General features: G+C 34.6%; 1 pseudogene; it reads right to left on the reverse strand.

Moving 5' to 3' along the window:
* Positions 1-1,520: 1,520 nt before the first annotated feature.
* On the reverse strand, positions 1,521-1,607 carry LOC121475484 (annotated as a pseudogene).
* Positions 1,608-9,119: the final 7,512 nt, after the last annotated feature.

Raw genomic sequence — 9,119 nt, forward strand, 5'->3', positions numbered from 1 at the left:
TTCTTCAGGTTGTTAAGCATACAATCAGATACATTCTCTTTGGGTACAGTATATGTTTGTTCAAGGGTACAAAAAGTAATACCCCTTAAATTTGTATATGTTAATTATATCTATTTTTTCCTCTTTGAGCTTATAGCAAATATGCACTTTGTAAAGAAAGAAAAGAAAGAAATGCTTTTAAAGCCTGTATTCTCAACAAAGGTTAAAACACTGTTATTTTGTTTGTGGATGAAATCTATAAATCCATCTCCATCATCTAAATCATAAAATCACTTGCTCCATGGATGTCTTAAATTGATTTTTAAACTACCCTTTACATAAAGGAGTCACAGAGACCAGCTTTTTTTAACAACCTAATGTTCATTTTTATATCTCAACTGTCAGCACACGTGACTTTTAACCCAATGTGTTTGGTTCTCGATCTTTTAAAGACTATTTTGAAACAAGGTAATATATAAATGAATATCTAGATTAAAGATCATGTAAACAACATGAGACTGATATAGGTTACCTCTGAGATATTTTAGTTCTGTAAGTTCTGTAACTGAGCTCTACAGAGCTACACCCAGAGCCTACATGCTTCTTTACAATTTCAGAAGAAGCTATGTCATGGCTACAATTCCAGAGGCTTTCCTTCTTACTTTCCTAAGGTGCAGTAGTCAGGGTTCAGTGAGTGACCCTGACATCTGAAGACCCAACACCATGGGACATAAACAGATGTTGCCATTTGGTAACTGAAAAACAGTTGAAGAGTTTACCTCCGTTGTCTTTTTTAACACAGATAATATGATTTTAAAGACTTAAATAATTTTAAAACAACAGACATTTTTCTAATAGCATTTCCAATAGGCCTCAAGTAATTCCAATATATAAATTAATTTGTGATTTAATTTATAAAGAGTTGTAAAGAACTTTAGCATTTAATCAAAGTACAAAATAAAAAGGATGACTATTAAAATCCTTTCTGGGCCTCTATATATAGTTTTTCTATACATAAGTGTATACACACACAGATGCAAATTCGTTGAGATGATTTGATAGAGACTGTGTACGTGTTTACTTTTAAGACAAGTTAATGATCAGTTTCCCATATCTAATTAATACTTGGGTATTTATCATTATTTACAATCATATTCCTCCTCTATGCCTATTCAATTTTTGGTACCTCATTTAAATTTTGACCAATTAATACAAATCAATGAATAATGCTTGTATATTTACTTATTTCTGGCTAGTAGCTTGTATTTGCAAGACTTTCTTATATAAAGGATTTCATATTTCCTTAATATAGCTTCTCCTGAGCAAAGCTTAAAGAGTTCAGAATTAGTAAAATGTGTCCTAAATATGGCTAATAGTCAAAAGGCAATATCCACCAGATTCTCAGAAATCTGGGCACTTATATTATACCTGAAGTCTTAGAAATTACTGCTTTTCATGGGTTATAATATCACAGGGGTCATGGAATCTGGGACTTGAAAGATACTTTAGAGATTCTGAGATGCTACAGATGAGACAAATAATCCCAAGAAAGATGAAGTTATTTTTACCCATTCAGAGAAACTTCTCTAGTAACAAACTATAGAAATGATCCCTGAAAGCACAGTTTTAAAATCGAGTTATTTTTAACACAGTCCAGTGTCTGTCTGAAGACCCACCCCTAATGGGCAGCTAGAAACCAGCCCTGAGTTCTTTCCACCAAACTTTCCTTCTTTTCAGGACAGTGAAAAACAACTAATAAAATTAAAGTTAAGATTTAATGACTATAACACATTTCTGAGAGCTCAGTGAGTAAATAAAGACTGTGTATGTTTGAAAAGTTATAGAATTAGAAAAAAAAAGCTGATTTCTCATAATTTGCTTTCATAATTTTCATGATTCATAACTTTTTGTTAGGATGGCAGATATTAATTTTCTATTTATTTCACAGAGTTCCATGGAATGAGCCCAAAGCAAAATATAGGAAGTTAACAATATTTTCTTTTACTATCCTCAGTTTTATTTTTGTTGTTGTTGTTGTTGTTGTTGACACTGCTCTATCCCAAAAATTTAGTTCATTCTACAGGTAGCCTCCTCCCTTGCCTAAGGCTAGGAATAGCCCTACAGCTATGACTCCTTTATGACTTCATCCCAGGAAGGATAATATTAAATTAGTTCATTTGTCTTTTTAGTAATTAGTTCAGGTTCAGCGATGTCCATCCAAAAGACTATGCTAAATTTAGATTTTTGGTGTCATCTAGATTTCTAGATTTCTAGACATCTAGATTTTTGGTGTCTGTATATTCATTATTTACCACATATTTATATAAAAATTTACCTCTATGACACTATGCTGGGCTCCACTGGAAAAAAAAATAATAATGCCTAAAACATTACCCAGTCTCAAGAATTGAAAATCTGGCGTCTCCTATGTTTCCTGTAGATCAATTCTACCTACTTGGGTGACCCAGAAAACAATCTCTAGTGATTTCTCAATTCTAAAACACAATTCATGGTAAAATGCACCATTAACTGAATAACTGCCTTTGGGAAACAAAAATAGAACACTAAACATTCACATTAAACGTACAGCATACCCTAATTTCAAAAACACTAACATGTGGGTAAATTGCATATTACTGAATTGAAAAAAAAAACACTGACAATTTATCATCACATTTTCTTCTAAGATTACATGTATTCATCTCTATTATTCAATGAAACAATTCTCTACCAACAGATTTCCTCCCTACTAGTATATACCTAAATCCAAATACATAAATTAATCATATAAAAGGATCTAAATTAGTTAAACACCTCACAAAATGTTTTACTTTTTTCAGGCACAGGATTGAGAAAAAAATGTAAATAATTTTGAAATTAATTGTATTTCTATAACAACAAAGCCACAAGTACTTTCGACCTTAACAACAGAAAAACTTAACATGGCATCCTGAAAATAAAACTTTGAGTTTCTTGAGAGTAAAAAGTTATCTTGGGCTTCATCACTCCATTACTTGGAATGTAATTCTGGGAGACTGCTTCAAAAGTGTACTCTTATATCAGAAACCTATTCAAAAATATAAAGTTGCATCTTAATCAAAAGCAAAAAACATTTCTATTTTTTTTTTTTTTTTTTTAATTTTTATTTATTTTATGATAGTCACAGAGAGATAGAGAGAGAGGCAGAGACACAGGCAGAGGGAGAAGCAGGCTCCATGCACCGGGAGCCCGACGTGGGATTCGATCCCGGGTCTCCAGGATCGCGCCCTGGGCCAAAGGCAGGCGCCAAACCGCTGCGCCACCCAGGGATCCCGCAAAAAACATTTCTAAAAAGCATGATCTTGGGATCCCTGGGTGGCGCAGCGGTTTAGCGCCTGCCTTTGGCCCAGGGCGCGATCCTGGAGACCCGGGATCGAGTCCCACGTCGGGCTCCCGGTGCATGGAGCCTGCTTCTCCCTCTGCCTATGTCTCTGCCTCTCTCTCTCTCTGTGACTATCAAAAATAAATAAAAATTTAAAAAAATAAAAAATAAAAAAAAAATAAATAAATAAAAAGCATGATCTTTATGGAGAATACAGTTTATCTCTAGCACATATAAAAAATGTGTTGTGCTTCTTAATTGAATACAATATGCTTGCTATTTCTCTGAAAAATATTCAAGGCAATTACCTCTTTCACTGAAATATTTAAGTAACAGTAGGCACTTTTTAATAACCGCTCTCTAAAATATCCTATGTAGGTTTTTTACTGTTAAATAACAAAAATTCAACCGAGTAAATTTTAAAGATCTAATTGACTTTATTAAACAATTCAAGAATTGGGTAGTATCCCATCTAGCAAACAGAAAGGCTCTAAGAGAGATCCCTGGGTGGCTCAGCGGTTTGGTGCCCCCCTTCAGCCCAGGGCCTGATCCTGGAGACCCGGGACCAAGTACCACATCAGGCTTCCGGCATGGAGCCTGCTTCTCCCTCTGCCTGTGTCTCTGCCTCTCTCTCTCTCTCTCTCTCTGTCTCTCATGAATAAATGAGTAAAATCTTTAAAAAAAAAAAAAAAAAAGAAAAAGAAAAAGAAAAAGAAAGGCTCTAAGAGGAGTTGTACAAAATAGAAGGTTGTTACAGAAGGGGCATGGGGCAGGAAAGTTATTAACAAAAGAAAGGATTATTCCAGGAAAGGCTGATTTCCCTTTAGGGGAAATCAGTAAAGGCAAGGGTCTGACCATGAAGGTGTCCTCATCTTTCTTTGGGTGATGGAGGAGGCGCATTCAGCCAACTCATTGGCACTGATCAAAAAATTCGTGACTGACTAGTTAAGACAAAATTTCTAGGGAAAGTTGAAATTGTAATTAGTTTAGGTAATAAGCCATGGTTTAGGAACCTGGTCTAAGTGACACTATTTTGGGCCTGTGGTTTTCTTTTTAACATTTCCAAACAACTGACAAAATTATTTCCAGGAATAAGAAATAAGGAATGAGGTCCCTCTCTCCAGCTTTCAATATTGTGCAAAAGTTCTGGAATTCCTAATGTGCAGTAGAGTTGCTTCATCAGTCACTAGATGTAAAAGACCTTGGTAAAACTATTAATCAAACTACTTAATTGTATGAATTAGAAAATTGGAGCCCAAAGAAGGGTAGACAAAGTCAAGCAGCTTTTTATTGTTAAAACGAGGGCAAATTGCTAAAGCTCCCTCCTCAGGCCTTCCTTCTTTGCAGTATATCGTTCTCTCCTGGCTGCACTCAGAGAGAAGGAAGTTGTAAATTTCACGCAAAGAAGTTTGGCTCACAAATGCAGTAAAATGCTAATAAGTGCAATGAGATACCCTGAGGTTTTTTTGAGAAGAGTAGTACCACAATCAAATCTTTGCTGGTAGAAATAACTGGCACTGGAGTATATGGTGGGATGAATGGGAAGAGCCTAAAACTAGAAAAGGGGGCAGGAAATTATCACAATGGTCCAATGGGAGAAAAAAATGCTGCCAATTAGACAATGACAATAGTTGTATATGCTTAACATTTCCTGAGTACACAAAATGTGCCAGATATTGAGCATAATCTTCTATAACCCTCACACCAACCCTTAAAGCTACATACTGTTATTACTGTTATTGTCACCATTTTATAGATGAGGAAATCAGAGCTTGAAGTAGCCAGCCTCAAATTATATAGCTAGTCATCTACAAATAGCTAGTAAGAGCACTCAGAAATTCAAACCCAGATCTGATGCTCTTGTCCATTCACTATGTCATTGCTCCTCAAAATTTACAAGACATGCATTTCACTTGGGGATTCTGTTAAAATATAGATTCTTTTTTCCCCCCAAGTTTTAACAGAGGATTTTTTCCAGCTATAGTCAAGTGAAATTGACAAACAGGAATAGTATTTTTTTAAGGTAAACAACTTGATATTTTGATATATGTATGTATTGACTGTTAAATGATTATAACAATCAAGTTAATTAACATACTTATCACCCTATTTATTTGTTTTTTAGAACATTTAAGATCTATCCACTTAGCAAACTTCAAGTACACAATACAATATTGCTAACTATAACCAGCATACTCTACATTAGATCTCCAGAACTTACTCATATTGCAGAACTGAAGCTTTGAACTCTGACCAACATCTCCCCATGCACCCCACCTCCTGGAATCTGGCAACCACAATGTCATTCAAAGCTTCTATACACTTGACTATTTTAGATTCCACATAAGTGAGATCATGCAATATTTATCCTCTGTGTGTCTGGCTTATTTCAGTTGGCATAATGTCCTCCAAGTTCATCGATGTAGTCACCAATGACAGGCTTTCCTTCTTTTTTACAAGCTGAATAATATTCCTCTCACGTGTGTGTGGTGCGTGTGTGTGTGTGTGTCTGTGTGTTAGCTGTGTTTATCACATTTTTCTTATCCACACATCTGCTGATGGACATTTAGGTTATTTCCGTATCTTGACTATTGGGAATTATGCTGCAAAAACATGGAAATGCAGATATCTCTTCCAGATTTCATTTATTTTAGATATATATTCAGAAGTGGGATTGCTAAATCATATGGCAACTCTATTTTTAATTTTTTGAATAACCACAATATCATTTTCCATAATGGCTATAGCAATTTACCTTCCCACTAACAGCATACAAAAGTTCCCTTTTCTTTTTTTTTTTTTTTTTCCAAAAGTTCCCTTTTCTCCACATCCTTGCCAACACTTATCTTTTGTCTTTGTGATAATAGCTATCCCAGCAGGTGTGAGGTGATATCTCATTGTGACTTCAACTTCATTTCCCTGATGACTGGTAAAGTTAAGCAACTTTTCCTCTACCTGCTGGCCACTTGTAGGACTTCTTTGGAGAAGTATCTTTTCAGGTCCTTTGCCCACTTTTTAATTAGGTTATGTGTTTTCTTGCTATTGAGTTGTTTGAGTTCCTTATATATCTTGGATATTAACCCCTCATAAGATTTATGATTTGAAAATATTTTCTCCTATTCTCTAAGTTGTTTCTTCACTCCATTTATTGTTTCCTTTGCTGTGCAGGGGCATTTTACTTTGATGCAATCCCATTTGCCTATTTTTTCTTTGGTCTTTTGGTGTACTTGGTGTCATATCCATGAAATCAACACCAAGACCAATGTCAGAAGATTTTTCCCTGTGTTTTCCTCTTGTAGTTTCATATTCAAGGTCTTACATTTAAGTCTTTGATCATATTAAGTTGATTTTGTGCTGATTATCTCTCATTTTTACATAGTGTTAGATGAGTCCAATTTCCTTCTGTATGTGGATATCCAGTTTCTCCAACACTCTTTAAGAGGCCATTCTTTCTCCATTGTGTGTCTATGGTACTGTTGTCAAAGATGAGTTAGCCATAAATGCATGGATTTGTTTCTGGGCTTTCTATCCTGTTTGATTTGTCTACATGTCTATCTTTATGCAAGCACCATACTATTTTAATTACTTTAGTTATTAAAATAAATTTTGAAATCAGGAAGTATGATGCCCTCCAGCTTTGTTCTTCTTGTTCTACATTGCCTTGGCTATTTGGGGTCATCTGTATTTCTATATGAATTTTAGAATTGCTTTTTCTATTTCTGAAAAGAATGCCATTGGGATTTTGATAGGGATTGCACTGAACGTATAGATCACTTTGGGTAGTATGGATATTTTGGCAATATTATTTCCAATCCATGTACGAAAAATATATTTCTATTTATCTGTATTTTCTTTACTATCCTTCATCAATATTTTATATTTTCAGCTGATAAGCTTTTCACCTCTTTAGATAATTTTATTCCTATTTCATTCTTTCAGTTGGTATTGTAATGAGGTCATTTTCTTTTTTTAAGATTTTATTTATTTATTCATGAGGGACACACAGAGAGAGAGGCAGAGACATAGACAGAAGGAGAAGCAGGCTCCCCGCAGGAAGCCTGATGCAGGACTTGAGGATCATGTCCTGAGCAGAAGGCAGATGCTCAACCACTGAGCCACCAGGAGTCCGGAGATCATTTTCTTAATTTCCGTTTCAGATAGTTTGTTGTTAGTGTATTGAAATGCCACTGATTTTTGTATGTTGAGTTTGTATCCTGCAACTTCATTAAATGTATTTATTAGTTCTAACAGTTTTTTGCTGAGTCTTGAGGGTTTTCTACATATATGATCACGTCATCTACAAATAGTGATCATTTCACTTCTTTCTTCCCAAACTGGTGTTTTTTCATTTATTTTTCTTGCCGAATTAACTGCTCTGGCTAGGATTTTAAGTACTATGTTGAACAGAATTAGTAAGAGTAGGCATCTTTGCCTCTTACTGAATCTTAGAGGAAAAAGCTTTTATTCACCATTAAGTCTGATGTTAGCTACCAGTCTTTCATATATGGACTTTATTGTGTTGTGGTAAGTTCCTTTTAAACCTATTCTGAATATTTTGATTGGATGTAGAATATTGTCAAATGCTTTTTCTGTATCTATTGAGATGATCATGTAGTTTTTATCTTTCACTCTGTTAATGTAGTATCAATTTGTGAATGTTGAACCATCCTTGGGATGGGATAAATCCCACTTCATAATGGTGTATGACCCTTTTAGTATGCTGTTGAATTCAGTTTGCTAGCATTTTATTGAGGACTTTTGCATCTAAATTTATTAGAAATATTAGCCTATAGTTTTCTTGTTGAATCTTTGGTATCTGGCCTCATAAAATAGTTTGGAAGTGTTCTATCCTCTTCTGTTTTTGGAATAGTTTAAGAAAGATTGATATATTAATTCTTCTTTGAGTGTTTGGTGGGATTCATTTGTTTGTGGGATTTTCTTTGTTAGAAGTTTGTTGTTGTTGTTGTTGTTGTTGTTGTTTTACTGACTCAGTCTCTTTACTCATTATTGGCCTGTTCAGGCTTTCTATTTCTTCTTGATTCAATCTTGAAAGATCATATTTCTCTAGGAATTGATCTCTTTCTTCTAGGTTATATAATGTGTTGGCATATGAGTCTTCATTTTCATTGTTCTTAAGATTCTTTGCATTTTTGTGATATCGGTTGTAATGTCTCCTCTTTCATTTCTAATTTTATTTATCTTCTCCTTTTTTAAAAAATGCAGATTCTGATTTAGCAGTTCTAGGTTTAGCAGTTCTAATGCAGTCTGAAATTCTGCATTATCTAACATGTTCCCAGTTGATGCCGATATTTCTGTTCCATAGACCAGACTCTGAGCTGCAAGGAGTTATGTCTAATGGAAGTGCAAACAAGGAGAGAGACAGGAGAAACCTTCCAAAAAAATAAAGTTGGTTGTGTAGACTGAAGAAGACAATAGAGGAAACTGTTTTGAGATTTCTAGCCTAAGGGAAAGTTACCAATTGAAATAGTAACCCAGGAAGAGTAACAGCTATAATCTGTATTCATCAAATAATCTCTGTCTCTCTGCTTTTAAATCAATTTTATTATCATTTTTTAAATTTATTTATTTATTTTAGAGAGAGAGTAGGGTAGGAGAAATGGAAAGAATCTCAAGCAGACTTTCTGCTGAGCATGGATCTTACGACCCTGAGATCATGACTTGAGCAGAAATCAAGAGTTGGATGCTTACTTGACTGAGCCACCTAAGTACCCCTTAAATCAATTTTTAAAGGGCTAAAAAATTAATTAATTAATTAATA

Source organism: Vulpes lagopus, chromosome 1 (genome assembly GCF_018345385.1).
Source record: "Vulpes lagopus strain Blue_001 chromosome 1, ASM1834538v1, whole genome shotgun sequence".
Taxonomy (NCBI): Eukaryota; Metazoa; Chordata; class Mammalia; order Carnivora; family Canidae; genus Vulpes; species Vulpes lagopus.